At 39.2% G+C, this 16,438-nt stretch overlaps 1 protein-coding gene across 2 annotated transcripts in view; it reads right to left on the bottom strand.

Annotated features, from left to right (window-relative positions):
• The window catches only part of TPST1 (tyrosylprotein sulfotransferase 1), a 102,357-nt gene that overhangs the window by 70,044 nt on the left and 15,875 nt on the right, over positions 1-16,438 (bottom strand). The gene's annotated exons all lie outside the window — the stretch shown is intronic.

Genomic DNA, 16,438 nt, shown 5'->3' on the forward strand with positions numbered 1-16,438 from the left:
AATATACAACTATCAAATTTTTAAGACAGATTCAGTTTATTCATTCTATAAAGTATTTATTTAGATACAGTCCAGATACTTGGGCTTGGCTGAGGATAAGCTTTGAAAAGGACAGCAGTGCAATGACCCCTGCTCTCAAGAAACACAGTCTCACAGGCAGACAGATATACAATGACAGCAAAATGCGATCAGTGCCTTAACAGAAATAAGCAGAGGAGACCAGGGGAGTGTAATGAAAAAGCACACAAAGCATGCCTCAAGAAGCTACAAAAGCCTTATATAAAACGAGAGGAAAGACTACACTAAGCAACAGAAATTTGTGTGCAAAAGCACAATGGCATGACAGAACACAGAGTAATTAGGTGACAAGAAGTAGTTCAGAAGAGCTAGTATAGGGTGCAAAGAAAACTGTGTGTGTCTGTGATCTAGCCTTCAGAAAAACAGATAAGATCTGGGCACAAAATATTCTAAACTGAAGATACACCATGACCAAAGACACAGACACATAAGAGCAGAGGCATACACGTTAGACACATATACTATGTGCATGTAAATTTAACCTTAATTTCAGAGAGCAAGCGTGGTGTTTAATTTTATCTGTCAACTTCGCTAGGCTATGGTGCCCAGTGTTTGGTCAAACACCAGTCTAATGTTTCTGTGAAGGTTTTGTTTTTTTTAAATGACTGACATCAACAGACTGAACTGTGAGTAAAGTAGGTTATCCTACAAAACATAGGTGGGCCTCATCCAACAACTGAAGTCCTTAAGAGAAAAGACACATTTCCTGAAGAAAAGGGAGATTTTCCTCAAGACAACAATACAGAAACCCTGAGTTTCCAGCCTGCTGCCCTGAAGAATTTAGACTCAAGGCTAACATAACATCACTTCTTACCTGCCAGACTGTTGTATGGATTTTAGAAATGCCAGTGCCATAAACACATTCCTTAAAAACTCTTGGAGATATATATATATATATGTGTGTGTGTATGCATATATATATGCTGCACTCAATATGCCAGCAAATTTGGAAAACTCAGCAGGTCCCACAAGACTGGAAAAGGTCAATTTTCATTCTAATCCCAAAGAAAGGCAATGCCAAAGAATGTTCAAATTACTGTACAACTGCACTCATTTCACACGCTGGCAAAAGTATGCTCAAAATCCTTCAAGCTAGGCTTCAGCAGTATGTGAACCGAGAACTTCCAGATGTACAAGCCAGATTTAGAAAAGGCAGAGGAACCAGAGATCAAATTGCCAACATCCACTGGATCACAGAAAAAGCAAGCAAATTCTAAAAATACATATACCTCTGCTTTATTGACTATGCTAAAGCCTTTGACTGTGTGAATCACAACAAACTATGGAAAATTCTTAAAGAGATGGGAATACCAGACCACCTTACCTGCCTCCTGAGAAACCTGTAAGCAGGACAAGAAACAACAATGGACTGGTTTAAAATTGGGAAAGGAGTACATCAAGGCTGTTTATTGTCACCCTGCTTATTTAACTTATATGCAGAGCACATCATGAGAAATGCCAGGCTGGATGACTCACAAACTGGAATCTGCCAAAAGAAATATCAACAGCCTCAAATATGCAGATGGTACCCCTTTACTGGCAGAAAGTGAAGAGGAACTAAAGAGCCTTCTGATGAAAGTGAAAGAGGAGAGTGGAAAAAGCTAGCTTAAAACTCAACATTCAAAAAATGAAGATCATGGCATCTGGTCCTATCCCTTCACAGCAAATAGATGGGGAAAAAGTGGAAACAGTGACAGATTTTATTTTCTTGGGCTCCAAAATCACTGTGGATGGTGACTACAGCCACAAAATTAAAAGATGCTTGCTCCTTAGAAGAAAAGCTATGACAAATCTATACAGCATATTAAAAAGCAGAGATATCACTTTGCTGACAAAGGTCCCTATAGTCAAAGTTATGGTTTTTCCAGTAGTCATGAACAGATGTGAGAGCTGGACCATAAAGAAAGGTGAGTGCCAAAGAATTGATGCTTTTGAACTGTGGTGTTGGAGAAGACTCTTGAGAGTCCGTTGGACTGCAAGGAGAGCAAACCAGTCAATCTTCAAGGAAATCAACCCTGAATATTCATTGAAAGGACTGATGTTGAAGCTCCAATACTCTGGCCACCTGATGCAAAGAGCTGACTCATGGAAAAGACCCTGATGCTGGGAAAGATTGAGTGCAAGAGGAGAAAGGGGTAACAGAGGATGAGATGGTTGGATGGCATCACCAACTCAACGGACATGAGTTTGAGTAAACTCAGGGAGATAGAGAAGGACAGGGAAGCCTGGCGTGCTGCAGTTCAAGGGGCTACAAACAGTCAGATACAACTTGGCGACTGAACAACAACAATCCTGACTGACAGTGAGTACACCTGGGGAAATTACTAACTATACTGGAAAAAGAATACATTCTAAGAAGCATGACTTCTAGCTATGAACTAATGAGAAGGTAGGCTAATTCTTGCTCCCTGTTGCCCCCTCCCCTACCCCCGGGCCTCAAAAACAAATTATAAAACAGGATGAAACTGACCAAAGAAATACAACAACCCAAGAAGCATTTATGTTTTAAAAACTGCTCAACACTGAGTAAGAACAGTGAGAACCTCCAGTGTTTGTGCCTGACTACTCCCACCCCACCATTCATACACTCAGCAGATGCAGAGGTTCGGCAGAGTAGGGCAAGGCAGAACAAACTACAAGGCCTAGAGCCTTTGAAGCTGGAATCAATGGAGATTGCACAGGCTGAATGGGAGCGTAGTGCACATGCCCCACTGTGCTGCCAGTGTGACATTCCAGCCGGCACGTGTGCAAGGAGCAAGAAGAGCTTGAGAAGTTTGAGGCTGTAGCTCATAAAACTGTTTGCCGTAACTACTGAGCCCGCAGGCTGCAACCACTGAAGCCTGCACACCTAGAGCCCATGCTCCACAACAAGAGAAGTCGCCACAAGAAGAAGCCCACACACCATAACAAAGAGTAGCCCCTGCTTGCCACAACTAGAGAAAGCCCAAGCAGAGCAATAAAGATCCAGCACAGCCAAAAATAAATAAATAAATAAATAAAACCTTTTTTTAAAACAGACTGCAAAGAAAAAATTAAGATAATTGGTAGCAATATAGCATTGAAATATCTATGCAGAAAACTGTATCCATAACATAGAAGGCACACTTCAGATGTTACACCAGTATTTACTTTAAAAGGGAGTAAGTGGGAAGGAAAGAAAATAATGGAGAGAAAAGATAGTAATATAAAGAATGGAGAATTAAGATTCAACCTGAGGAAAATGACATTTTGGCTGAAGAAACTAAAACTGTATCACAAGCACAAAGGGGAAAAAAATCTTTCTGAAATGAAGAAAAGAGACATTAGTTTATACATGTGAGGGCCTACCTTTCAAGCAAAACAAATGACAACAAACTCAATCTGGAAACATCCTGGCAATTTCAAATACGATGATTTCAAATTTCAAATACAGTTCAACTTCAAATGTGAATGAAACAGTTCTGCAGGCTTCCAAACAGATAAAGAAAATAAAGCCAAAGGACCAAATAACAAGGTAGCATTAGATGTCTCTACAACATTAAATGCTTATTCTCTGGTTTTCTTGTAAGATACCTTTCCTTATTTTTCAAATTTGCTACAGTGAACATGTACTACCTTTCTAAGTAGGAAAAGAAAAACAAGTATTTTAAAAATAATTGGCATAGCCTTTTAAAAACTGATAGGTAAAAATCTGAAGAATGAGTAGGAATTAGGTAAAGAATGCTAAGAAGAGCACTCTAAACAAAACTAAATGGATACACAAAAGCCCTGCGATGGAAAGGCATTTTTCAGGCTTTCAAGGAGCAGGCTAAGGCTTAAGTAAATAAGACAGAAAGTGAATAAGAAATGAAACTGGAAAGATGGGCAGGGGTCAGATCTTATGAGTCAGGGACTTCCCTGGTGGTCCAGTAGTTAAGAATCCACCTTTCAATGCAAGAGACACAAGTTTGATCCCTAGTCAGAGAACTAAGACCCTACATGCTGTGGGGCAACTAACCCCACATGCTGCGGCTAGAGAGCCTACATAACACAACTACAGAGTCCACCCACTCCTGAGTCTGCATGCCACAATGAAAGATCCTGCATATCACAACTAAGACCTCAATAAATAAATACATATTTTTAAAAATAAAAACATTTTGTGGATCAGGTTAAGGATATAAAATTTTATCATAGATACCATCAGATATGACTCATATAAAGATTCTAAGCAGGGAGCTACTTAATTCTATTTAGGTTTATATGATCTCAGTCTGGCCAAAACTATTTTAAAAAACAAAGTTGTAAGATTCACAATTCCCAATTTCAAAACTTACTACAGGGACTTCCCTGGCAGTCCAGAGTTAAGACTGTGCTTCCAGTGCAGAGGGTGCAGGTTTGTCTCCTGGCCAGGGAAACTAGGAGCCCGCATGCCATGCAGTGAAAAAATTAAAAACAAAACACAAAACTTACTACAAAATGACAGTAATGAAATTAATGCAATACTAGCATTATAAAACAGGCATACAGATGACTGGAAGTCCAGAAACAAACCATTAGATTCATGGTCAACTAACTTTTGACAAGGATGCCAAGATAACTAAGTGAGGAAAGAGCACTCTTTTCAACAACTGACACTAGGACAGCTCGATATCCACGTGTAAAGGAAGGAAGTGGAATACCTAGTCACCAAAATTAACTCAAAATGAGCCAGAGACCTAATTGGAAGAGCTAAAATGATAAAATTCTTCGACAAAAACAAAAGTGCAAATTTTTGTGACCTTGTGTTAGGTCATAGTTTCTTAGATACAACACCAAAAGTACAAGAGACAAAGAAAGAACAGATAAACTAGACTTCATCAAAATTTAAAATTTTTGTACTTCAAAGGACAATATCCTAAAAGTGAGAGACAAACCAAAAACTGGGAGAAGATATATGCAAATCACATCTCCAGTAAGGGACTTGTATCCAGAAAATATAAAGAACTTACAATTCATCAGTAAGGACAAATAACCCAATAAAAAATGGACAAAAACTCTAAACAGATCTTCTCCAAAGAAGGCATACAAATAGTTAATTAGCACATGAAAAAATGCTCAACAATGTTACTCTTAGGAAAATGCAAATCAATACCAAAATGGGATACCACTTCAAACCCACTAAACAGCAACAATAAAAAACACAGACAGTAACAAATGTGGAGAAACTGAAACCCTCATATATGCCAGTGGGTGGGACTGTAAACTGGTGAGGGCATAGTCACTTCAGAAAACAGTAAGTCAGTTCCTCAAAAAATTAAACATAGAGTTACCATACCATCCAGCAATTCCACCCAAGAGAACTGAATACATGTGCCCACAAAAAGAACTTGTACACAAATGTTCGTGGCATCATTATTCATCACCAGAAAGTAGCAACAACCCAAATGTCCATCAACTGATAAATGAGTAAATAATAAATGGTGTATCCATGCAATAGAGTATTATTCAGTCATAAAAATGAGTACTGATACATGTTACAATTTGGATGAACCTTAAAAACATTATGCTAATTGACTAAAGAAGCTCATAAAAGATCACATATTGTATGATCTCATTTATACAAAATATGCAGAAAAGGCAAACTTGTAGAGACAAAAATTAGTAGGTTCCTGGGGCTGAGGGGAAAAGGAAGATGGCAGTGACAAACATGTGGTTTCTTTTTGGGGTGATGAAAGTGTTCTAAACCCAGGTTGTGGGAAAATTTCTGGTTTGTGGATTACATCTCAATAATACAGCTTAAAAAAAAAAGGACTACACACTTATTAGGATGGCTCAAATAAAAAATTCTGACAGACAATATCAAGTGCTGACAAAGATAAGGAGCAACTCGTTCTCATACATTGCACAATGGTACGTCCACTATAAAAAAGAGTCTGTGGAGTCGAATGACGTATATGGGGAAACAATCTAAAAAAGAGTGGATATATGCATAACTGATTCACTCTTCTGTACAGCAGAAACTAACACAACATTGCAAATCAACAATACTCCAATAAAAATTAAAGAAAAAAAGAGTCTGGCAGAGTCTAATCAATATAAACATATACTTATACAACCTAACAAGTGCACTCCTGAGTTCTATAGAAATGAAACCTACATTTCGGCCTGAGGCTCCAGAATGCTCAGTAGTTGTGGAGCCCGGGCTTAGTTGTTCCGTGGCATGTGAGATCTTCCTGCACTGGCAGGTAGATTCTTAACCACTGGACCACCAGGGAAGTCCTTCTACTCTGAATTTTTAAAAGAGGAATTGCTAGGTCAAAGAGTGTAAGATGTGCTTTATTTAAAAACTTTTAATACATATTTTATTTACCTCTTTCTCATTACCCTACATTCAAATCTGACAAAATTTCTGCCAGCTCTCCCTTCAAAATATAGTCAGAATCCCACCACTTAACACTTCCACTAGGACCATCCAGATTCTCCACCAGGATTTCTGAAAGGTGCCCTTACTTCTGCTCCTGCCCCCCACAGTCTGTTCTCAACTCAACAGCCAAAGAGATCTTTCCAAAACTTAAGTCAGAACGTGTCAATCCTTTGCTCAAAGCCTGGTATTATCCTTCAAAATGGTCTTGAAAAGGTTTACTTGAAGACATCCAACACTAAATCTCATGTTAAATTCCTCTGTCTCATTCTACTGATTCTGTCAATAGTCATCAAAAGCACTGATGGAAGTCAGGCTTCTTAACACTATTCCAAAACAGTAGTTTGCTGTTCAAAGTGAAATAGTAGAGGCTTCTTCACATTAGAGGCTTAATAAGGACTCAAATGAAGGCAACTTCCTCTTCACTAAGGGACAGTTTGGGGTAAAGAAAACCCTGCCATGTATCCCAGCATGTGTCCTCACAACTTGATGGTTGAGTCAATTAACATAATTTGAGGTGATTTTTTTCAAGCCTTCATTAATGTTGTATTTTAAATTGAACACTGTCTTCCCCAACACACTTAGGGAAAAAAAGTATGTTCTATCTCCCCTTCCAAATGTTCAAAAGCAAGTAAGACAGTAGTCAAAGGCCTTGTAAGAGATACAGAAAAGGAAAAGAAGAGGATTCTCGGCTTCCCCAGAAATATTCTCATTACTTTTTACTAAGTTTATGAAGCCTAAGGTCCTGTCCTTTAGATGTTTCTTAACTTGAAGAATCATAGAGCATGAATGCTACTTTACATCATTTGGTCCAAGGCCCAAGTAGCACATTCTTCTCACCACCTCTTTAAATCTTACCTGTTCTTCAAAGGTCACTCTTCATTTATTGGGTATATTTTACTTACTCCAAAAGATTTTAAAGTCCTGAAGCTCAGAAACCTTGTCTACGTCCCGTTCCCTACCACAGCATGCTTCACAGAGCGCAAGGTCGCAGTGTACACTGAGCCTTCAAAAAGCATCATTAAACTACTCAGACTCAGAAGAAAACATCTATAGAAAAGAGACTCTGCAGAGCTTGAGGCCTCTATTCATACCTCAATACTGAGTCTTCTCAATCTCTGGGAAAAAGTAGCTCTATAATTTAAGAAGAAAGCTTGTCTGATAATTACCATTACATATTTGAGCACTGTCCGCCTGCATATGCACACACATGCACTCTTACACTGGCCTCTTTCCATTTCCTAAAGTCCACATCACTGTATTTTTAGACAAGGAGGCTCAACATTTTCTCAAATGGGACATTTACAAAGCTGAGGCTGAGCTAGAAGGAAACATGAGAAAGTTCAGTCTCATTTTTATCTCCAGGAGGAAGAAGAAGCACAGCCTCAGACATATCTGAAAAATTACTATTAACAAGACTTCTCTTCCCCAGAAAGCCAAATGAAAGACTCCAAGAAATAAAGTTCTGGAGAAAACGAAAAGGCTGACATTATACTTCATACTTGGATCACTGTAAATTTTATAAAGATTTCTAAGCAAACAGTTTCAGTCAACAAACATAGGGGTGTAAGAGACTGGTAGTCAGCAGACCATGCCCAACACTCGGCACATACACACAGGCCCACATGTGCTCATGAGCACATTCTTTACATCCTTCCTTTAAAATCCGGAAAGTAGCCATGTGCTACATACAAAGATATTCTGGGTAGATTTTCCAGCAAAAGATAAATTATAGGAATGCAACAATCCCCTAAAAGCTTTCTTTCCTTTGTTAATCATTAGCTTCTTGGTTTCTGTGCTTATTCATGCCAACCAATGTGGCAAACAGAAACAGCCAATGCTACCTTGCCTCCTGTCCAAAGTCCTGTCCAGAGATGGTTTCTCTATTTGCTTCCAGCTTTTTAGCAAAAGGAAAAATTCATGTCTTTGAACTTGATGATTAGTAAGTGTCCAGGGGTTAATTTGAATGAGTTTTGTCATTTAGCAGAAACTTCAAATAAACCCACTGCTGTAAAACCAATCTTTATGTCTGCTCATGATGAGAGTACCAACATAGGAACATCTTTTTCTAGCCACCCCCTGGTGACTGACTGGCACTAAAACAAATGGTAAGAAGAATACAGTATACACAACTGCTGATCTCTGGGAATCTACTGGGACTCTGGGAGTGTACTGGGATTTTGGTATCAATAAACCCCATGGCCAGAAGGGAAAATGCTGGACCTAATGCCTCATAGTCAACAAGAGTCCAAAATGCAGTACTTGGATGCAATCTCAAAAACGACAGAATGATCTCTGTTTGTTTCCAAGGCAAACCATTCAATATCACAGTAATCCAAGTCTATGCCCCAACCAGTAATGCTGAAGAAGCTGAAGTTGAAGGGTTCTATGAAGACCTACAAGACCTTTTAGAACTAACGCCCAAAAAAGATGTCCTTTTCATTATAGGGGACTGGAATGCAAAAGTAGGAAGTCAAGAAACACCTGGAGTAACAGGCAAATTTGGCCTTGGAGTATGGAATGAAGCAGGGCAAAGGCTAATAGAATTTTGCCAAGAGAACACACTGGTCATAGCAAACACTCTATTTAAACAACACAAGAGAAGACTCTACACATGGACATCACCAGATGGTCAACACCGAAATTAGACTGATTATATATTCTTTGCAGCCAAAGATGGAGAAGCTCTATATGGTCAGCAAAAACAAGACCAGGAGCTGACTGTGGCTCAGATCATAAACTCCTTATTGCCAAATTCAGACTTAAATTGAATAAAGTGGGTAAAACCACTAGACCATTCAGGTATGACCTAAATCAAATCCCTTATGACTATACAGTGGGAGCGAGAAATAGATTTAAGGGACTAGATCTGATAGACAGAGTGCCTGATGAACTATGTACTGAGGTTTGTGACACTGTTCAGGAGACAGGAATCAAGACCATCCCTTAGAAAAAAAAAATGCAAAAAAGCAAAATGGTTGTCTGAAGAGGCCTTACAAATAGCTGTGAAAAGAAGAGAAGCGAAAAGCAAAGGAGAAAAGGAAAGATATACCCATTTGAATGCAGAGTTCCAAAGAATAGCAAGGAGTGATAAGAAAGCCTTCCTCAGTGATCAATGCAAAGAAATAGAGGAAAACAATAGAATGGGAAAGACTAGAGATCTCTTCAAGAAATTAGAGAAACCAAGGAAACATTTCATGTAAAGATGGGCTCAATAAAGGACAGAAATGGTATGGACCTAACAGAAGCAGAAGATATTAAGAAGAGGTGGCAAGAATACACAGAAGAACTGTACAAAAAAGATTTTCACAATGCAGATAATCACTGTGATAATGTGATATCACCCAGATAATGCTGTGATCGTTCACACTCACCTAGAGCCAGACATTCTGGAATGTGAAGTCAAGGGGGCCTTAGGGAAGCATCACTAAGAACAAAGCTAGTGGAGGTGATGGAATTCCAGTTGAGCTATTTCAAATCCTGAAAGATGATGCTGTGAAAGTGCTGCACTCAATATGTCAGCGAATTTGGAAAACTCAGCAGTGGCCACAGGACTGGAAAAGGTCAGTGTTCATTCCAATCCCAAAGAAAGGCAATGCCAAAGAATGCTCAAACTACCGCACAATTGCACTCATCTCACACGCTAGTAAAGTAATACTCAAAATTCTCCAAGCCAGGCTTCAGCAATACGTGAATTGTGAACTTCCAGATGTTCAAGCTGGTTTTAGAAAAGGCAGAGGAACCAGAGATCAAATTGCCAACATCCGCTGGATCATCGAAAAAGCAAGAGAGTTCCAGAAAAACATCTACTTCTACTTTATTGACTACGCCAAAGCCTTTAACTGTGTGGATCACAATAAACTGTGGAAAATTCTGAAAGAGATGGGAATACCAGACCACCTGACCTGCCTCTTAAGAAACCTGTATGCAGGTCTCAAAGCAACAGTTAGAACTGGACATGGAACAAAAGACTGGTTCCAAATAGAAAAGGAGTACATCAAGGCTGTATATTGTCACCCTGCTTATTTAACTTATATGCAGAGTACATCATGAGAAACGCTGGGCTGGAGGAAGCACAAGCTGGAATCAAGATCACTAGGAGAAATATCAATAACCTCAGATATGCAGATGACACCACCCTTATGGCACAAAGTGAACAAGAACTAAAGAGCCTCTGGATGAAAGTGAAAGAGGAGAGTGAAAAAGTTCCCTTAAAGCTCAACATTCAGAAAACTAAGATCATGGCATCCAGTCCCATCGCTTCATGGCATATAGATGGGGAAACAGTGGAAACAGTGGCTGACTTTATTTTGGGGGGGTCCAAAATCACTGCAGATGGTGACTGCAGCCATGAAATTGAAAGACACTTACTCCTTGGAAGGAAAGTTATGACCAACCTAGACAGTATATTAAAAAGCAGAGACATTACTTTGTCAACAAAGGTCCGTCTAGTCAAGGCCAAGTTTTTCCAGTGGTCATGTATGGATGTGAGAGTTGGATTACAAAGAAAGCTGAGCGCCGAAGAATTGATGCTTTTGAACTGTGGTGTTGGAGAAGACTCTTGAGAGTCCCCTGGACTGCAAGGAGGTCCAACCAGTCCATCCTGGGGTAGATCAGTCCTGGGTGTTCATTGGAAGGACTGATGTTGAAGCTGAAACTCCAATCCTTTGGCCACCTGTGAAGAGCTGACTCATTTGAAAAGACCCTGATGCTGGGAAAGATTGAGGGCAGGAGGAGAAGGGGATGACAGAGGATGAGATAGTTGGATGGCATCACTGACTCAATGGACATGGGTTTGGGTGGACTCTGGGAGTTGGTGATGGACTGGGAGGCCTGGCGTGCTGCAGTTCATGGGGTCGCAAAGAGTCGGACACAACTGAGCAACTGAACTGAATGTCTAGGACACAAATAGAGACAAGAGCACATGTTAAACTCAAGCATGGCATTTCTAAAGTTCAAATCCAATGAAATGATGTCTGGGAATTACTTCAAAAATATCTGAAGGCAGATGTGTGGGAAGGAGAGAAATTATATGACTATGAGTTAATCACTGTTGAAGCTGAGCGATGAGTACTTGAGGGCTCAACATAATTTATTTCTGTGTATGTTTGAAAATTTTTATAATAAAAGGGTTAAATGAAATAAAACAAAATAAAAAGTTCAAGTTACCAAGTTCTAACCTTCTCAGACTTATAAATCAGAGGGCCATGGCAGGCTAACCTTCCTATCCTAGATTCTTCACTTACGTTTATTGTCTTTTTAAGTCACCCATGAGAACACAAAGAAAAGAAAAAACAACTCTGCTCAAACTATACACTCTTATTCAGTTATTCAATTGGGCAATTTTCCCACCAACCTCTCAAGTTTAGAATAGGAAACTATTCAAGTAACTACAATAGGAAAAATAGAAAAGAAGATGCCAGTGAAATAATATAAAGGCAGCCTAGTATATTAGAAAGAAGACTTGGGCTCTAATCTGAAATTCATTTTATCTTAGCCACATGGAACTAGATAAATCACTGAGCATCAAGTTCCTCATTCATAAAACAGGGATAATGATAAACTCTTTTCCAGATGTAATTAGAGTAGAAAGTATAAGAAGTAAGACCAAAGAGACAACGCAAAGATAAAGGAACACCTGCAAGTTCTCTTGTTTCCCAGGCTGCTGTGACCATCAGGTGAACACCCTGTGAAAGGACCTCTAAAGAACACAGGCCTGTGGCACCCCTCATACACTGGCTTTGGCTCTTCCTCTAGCTTCATGTCTTGGCATTCCCCCCAGAAGCCTGCCCCTTTCAGGACCACCCTGCATCCACACCAGGCCCTCCACACACACCTGGCCCCTGCCCACGCTGCTGCCTCCTGTGTCAAGCCCCATTCTCTGTTGTACATGCCTCCTCAGTGCTCTTTACTCATTCCCCTTCCCCTCAAAATCAATTGCTTCCTCTTCTGTAACCTCAAGCCTTGGTAAAAACACATTGGTTTGCACACTCACACACTGTATTGTGGTTAGTTTACCCCCACTAAACTATAAGCTCCCTTAGAGCACAAATTAAAACCCATTCGTCACTCATGCAGCAGGTGCATTATTATCAAATAAAATATAAAGGAATTTATAGATGAATAAGCACTAGTGAAATCTTCTTTCTTAAATCTCCTTAAAATGCCTACAGAGTCATCTGAAAGAAAGCAAATGTTCAACAAATAATGTCAAAAATGAAACCAGGAACTACAAATAAACAAAACCAAAGTAATCTGGAGGCCATGAAACAATTTTGCAATCCCAGTCATTATTCCAACTGAGTTTTTTCAATTGAATCTACAAAATTCATAGAAGATAGGGAAAACAACTTTTCCAACACTTTGGAAAGAACCATACAGATATTAAGGTGGTAGCAAAAATATTTTAACTGTTATGATACTAATATTAATCAATGGAACAAAATAGAAAGCCTCAAAAAACAGCCCCAACTACGTATATAAATTTTTAAACCAGTCACAAAACATCATTTACCTTATGGCATTGGTTTTTCTGGGGCTTCCCTTGTAGCTCAGTCAGTAAAGAATCTGCCTGCAATGAAGGAGACCCAGGTTTGACTCCTGGGTAGGGAAGATCCTCTGGAGAAGGAAATGGCAACCCACTCCAGTATTTCTGCCTGGAGAACCTCATGGACAGAGGAGCCTGGCAGGCTACAGTCCATGGGGCAGCAAAAGTTGGACACGACTTAGTGACTAAACCACTACCACCATTGGTTTTTCCAGTAGTCATATACAGACGTGAGAGTTGGACCACAAAGAAGGCCAAGCACCAAAGAGCTGATGCTTTCAAACTGGAGAAGTGCTGGAGAAGACTCTTGAGAGTCCCCTGAACTGCAAGGAGAGCAAACCAGTCAATCCTAAAGGAAATCAACCCTGAATATTCATTGGAAGGACTGCTGCTGAAGCTCCAATACTTTGGCCACCTGATGCGAAGAGATCCTGATGCTTGGCAAGATTGAAGGAGAAGCCAGCAGCAGAGGATGAGATGCATCACCAACTCAATGAACATGAATTTGAGCAAACTCCAGGAGACAGTGGAAGACAGAGGAGCCTGGCATGCTCCAGTCCACAGGGTCACAAAGAGTCAGAACACAACTTAGCGACTGAACAACAAAGAACAACTGGGTTCCCTCAACCACACTCCTACACTCACCCAGCTTCATCTATGGCAGCCCCCTATTTATTTTTTGATGCCTCACAAATCTATATGCAGCCAAAACTTCTATGCTAAATCCCAAGAACTGATCATTCAAAAACCAAGGGATAAACTCTATCTGGATTTTCCACCGGGCCTATCAAATTCAAAGAACACAAAATGGAACATATCTTCTCTAGTAAATCAATCCTCCTCTTCAGTTTTCTCTACTGGTAAATGAACCACTTCCTCCCAAATGCACAAGCTAAAAATCTGGGAGCCTTTCTGTAGCTCCTTTCTTAATCTCTTCATACACAGCAAGTAAAGTCCTATCAATTCTGCCACCTTTATAGCTCTTGAATCTTTTCTTCCTTTTCTTCCCTTGCTGGTATGGCTTTAATTCTCACCCTCATCTTATTCTCAAAGATAACTCCACAGCCTACTGACTAGTACTCTCTGACTTCCTTTAGTCAATTCATTCACTATCCTGTTTCAGGAGAGATCTCTCTAAAATGTAAATAAACTTATGACACTCCCCTGCTTAAAACTCTTCAATGGCTTTCTACTTCTTTCAGAAAAAAGTCCTCACCATAACATAAGGCCCTTCATGATCTAGTCCTCACCTGGCCCTCAGCCTCTGCTTTTACTACTCCACATCACCAACACCCCCAATGCACACACACACACACTCTCTCTCTCACCCAATGCTGCCTTCATCTTAACAACCTGAAGCACCACTTATGACTCCCACTCGTCCTTCAATATTCAGTTTCAAGACTATCCCTTCTAGGAAGCTTTCCTCACAGCTCTCTGCTTCATACGACACAGGTGTCCTTCCTAGTGCCCTTGTACTTACCCATATCTTATTTCTTCTTAAGTAATTCGTCTTTTTTCAGTAGATTGTGTACTCCTTGAAAGTAGGGACTTTTGAATGCGTTAATGGATTCTTGATTGCCAACAAGTTAATATAACTAGATTCTATGAGTGTAATTAGCTATAAAGATACTGACTACATCTTTATCCTACCTGCATATTGAGCATCAGTAAATGTTGCGTGAACCCACTAAACTTTTTTTCTCACTAAAATCCCAGACAGCTAACATTTCACTATAATTAGAATATTGATCAATCTTTCTTCCTGATTCCAATGTGAAAATACAGTTTGACTATATTCAGAAAGACTAAAGTACAAAGTTCAATTCTTGTTTTTCCCCCTCTGGCCCTTGCTCTTCTAATCCACTTTCTTTATTGATCAGTCTATTTCATCTATCATTTCACACTCTCATTGATGAATAAATCAGAATCTTACTTTTTTTTTGTACTCTCGTAGTCTCACTGCAACAAACCAGAAGATAAAGTAACACTTCTGTCCCAGAATCATTTTACATACAAGGAAACTGAAGCTCAGAAAGAATAAGCAACTCATTTAAGATATCAATACCTGGCAAACCAAGCTGGACCCAGGTCTGGCTCTAAAACTATGATGACAATTCCATAGTGCTTCCCTAGGCTTGGCATAAACAAAAAGCAACATAGACAACATGAATATGCAAATGAAGTGAACTTAAAACTCTGGCAGTGTTATAAGGCTTTCATCAGCCTATGGTTTAAAAAATGCACCTAGCTCTTGAATTATCCTATTTCTGTCATCTCAGATCTAATTAGAATGTTAGAAGAAAACTCTAAATCCATGTACGCATTCTGCTTTATTTGCATAAACGAATACCATGCATTTTTGCACACTTTCTGCAAGTCCCTGATGACTTCATCAAGATGGGATCAAGAATGGAGAGCTAGATCTGGTCCTAAGAGATAACAGACGTACATGAAAGGCGTCAAGTAGCTCTACAATTCCTGTGTTTTTCTGCAGTTTAGTTTTGCTTCAGTACAATCACTCTCAAATGTAAATAAATCCCCACTTCTGTCAAGAGAAATTATGTGTCTGACACAAAGTTACTCAGAGCTGGAATTCTGCGACCTTCTTCATAAAAATTTGGGTATCAAATCTTTGATTAGAAATCACTATTAAAATAATTTCTATGAGAAAAATTGAATTTTGCCTTTATACTCTTATATTCCTGTACCTTGCTAAAGATTATATAGTATAGGGTGTGGTTGGTATATTTTTCCAGAGTAGACCTCTTCCTTTAGTTCAATAATAAATGAATAAAATGCAATTCCCAGTAACAATACTCCAAATGTGGAGCATTCTTGCTATAAAACTTACTCTTACACTTCAATTAAACAAATATTTACTGAGCATATAAATGAGTATGATTCATCATTTGCCTTCAAAGAACTAGCATTTAGCAGGAGGGTGGAAAAGACAAGAAATTAGGATGCATATTCTCTCTCTATATATATATGATGGAATTATAAGGTCATACAAAAGATGTGAAAAAATACAAGTTTTCCAAGAAAGGATCACATCCATAGGCTCATAAATGAATCTTAGAAGATAAACAGAACTCCCACTGTGGGAGTGATGGAAGAAAGAGTGTTTTGAGCAGAGAAAATAAGATAATAAGAAGCCTCAAACTAGAAAGGGATAGCATGTATTCAGAAAATAATACAAGTAGTCAGCTTAATCAGAGTGCAGAAAAATAAAAGCAAACAGGAAAAACAAAAATGTCTTGAAGTTATCAGTAACCTAAAAACTGTGCTAAAACTAACGTATGAAACACTTCTATGACATAAATATAAGAAAAGGCTAAAGGTAACACATCCAGCATGGCAGAGGAAAGACCTCTAAAAGCGTGATCTTCAATAAAATTGATGAGAAGCCTGGCACAAATGGTCAAAACCAACTTTTTCAGAGATCTTAA

The sequence above is a fragment of the Bubalus bubalis genome, chromosome 24, assembly GCF_019923935.1.
Source record: "Bubalus bubalis isolate 160015118507 breed Murrah chromosome 24, NDDB_SH_1, whole genome shotgun sequence".
Lineage (NCBI taxonomy): Eukaryota > Metazoa > Chordata > Mammalia > Artiodactyla > Bovidae > Bubalus > Bubalus bubalis.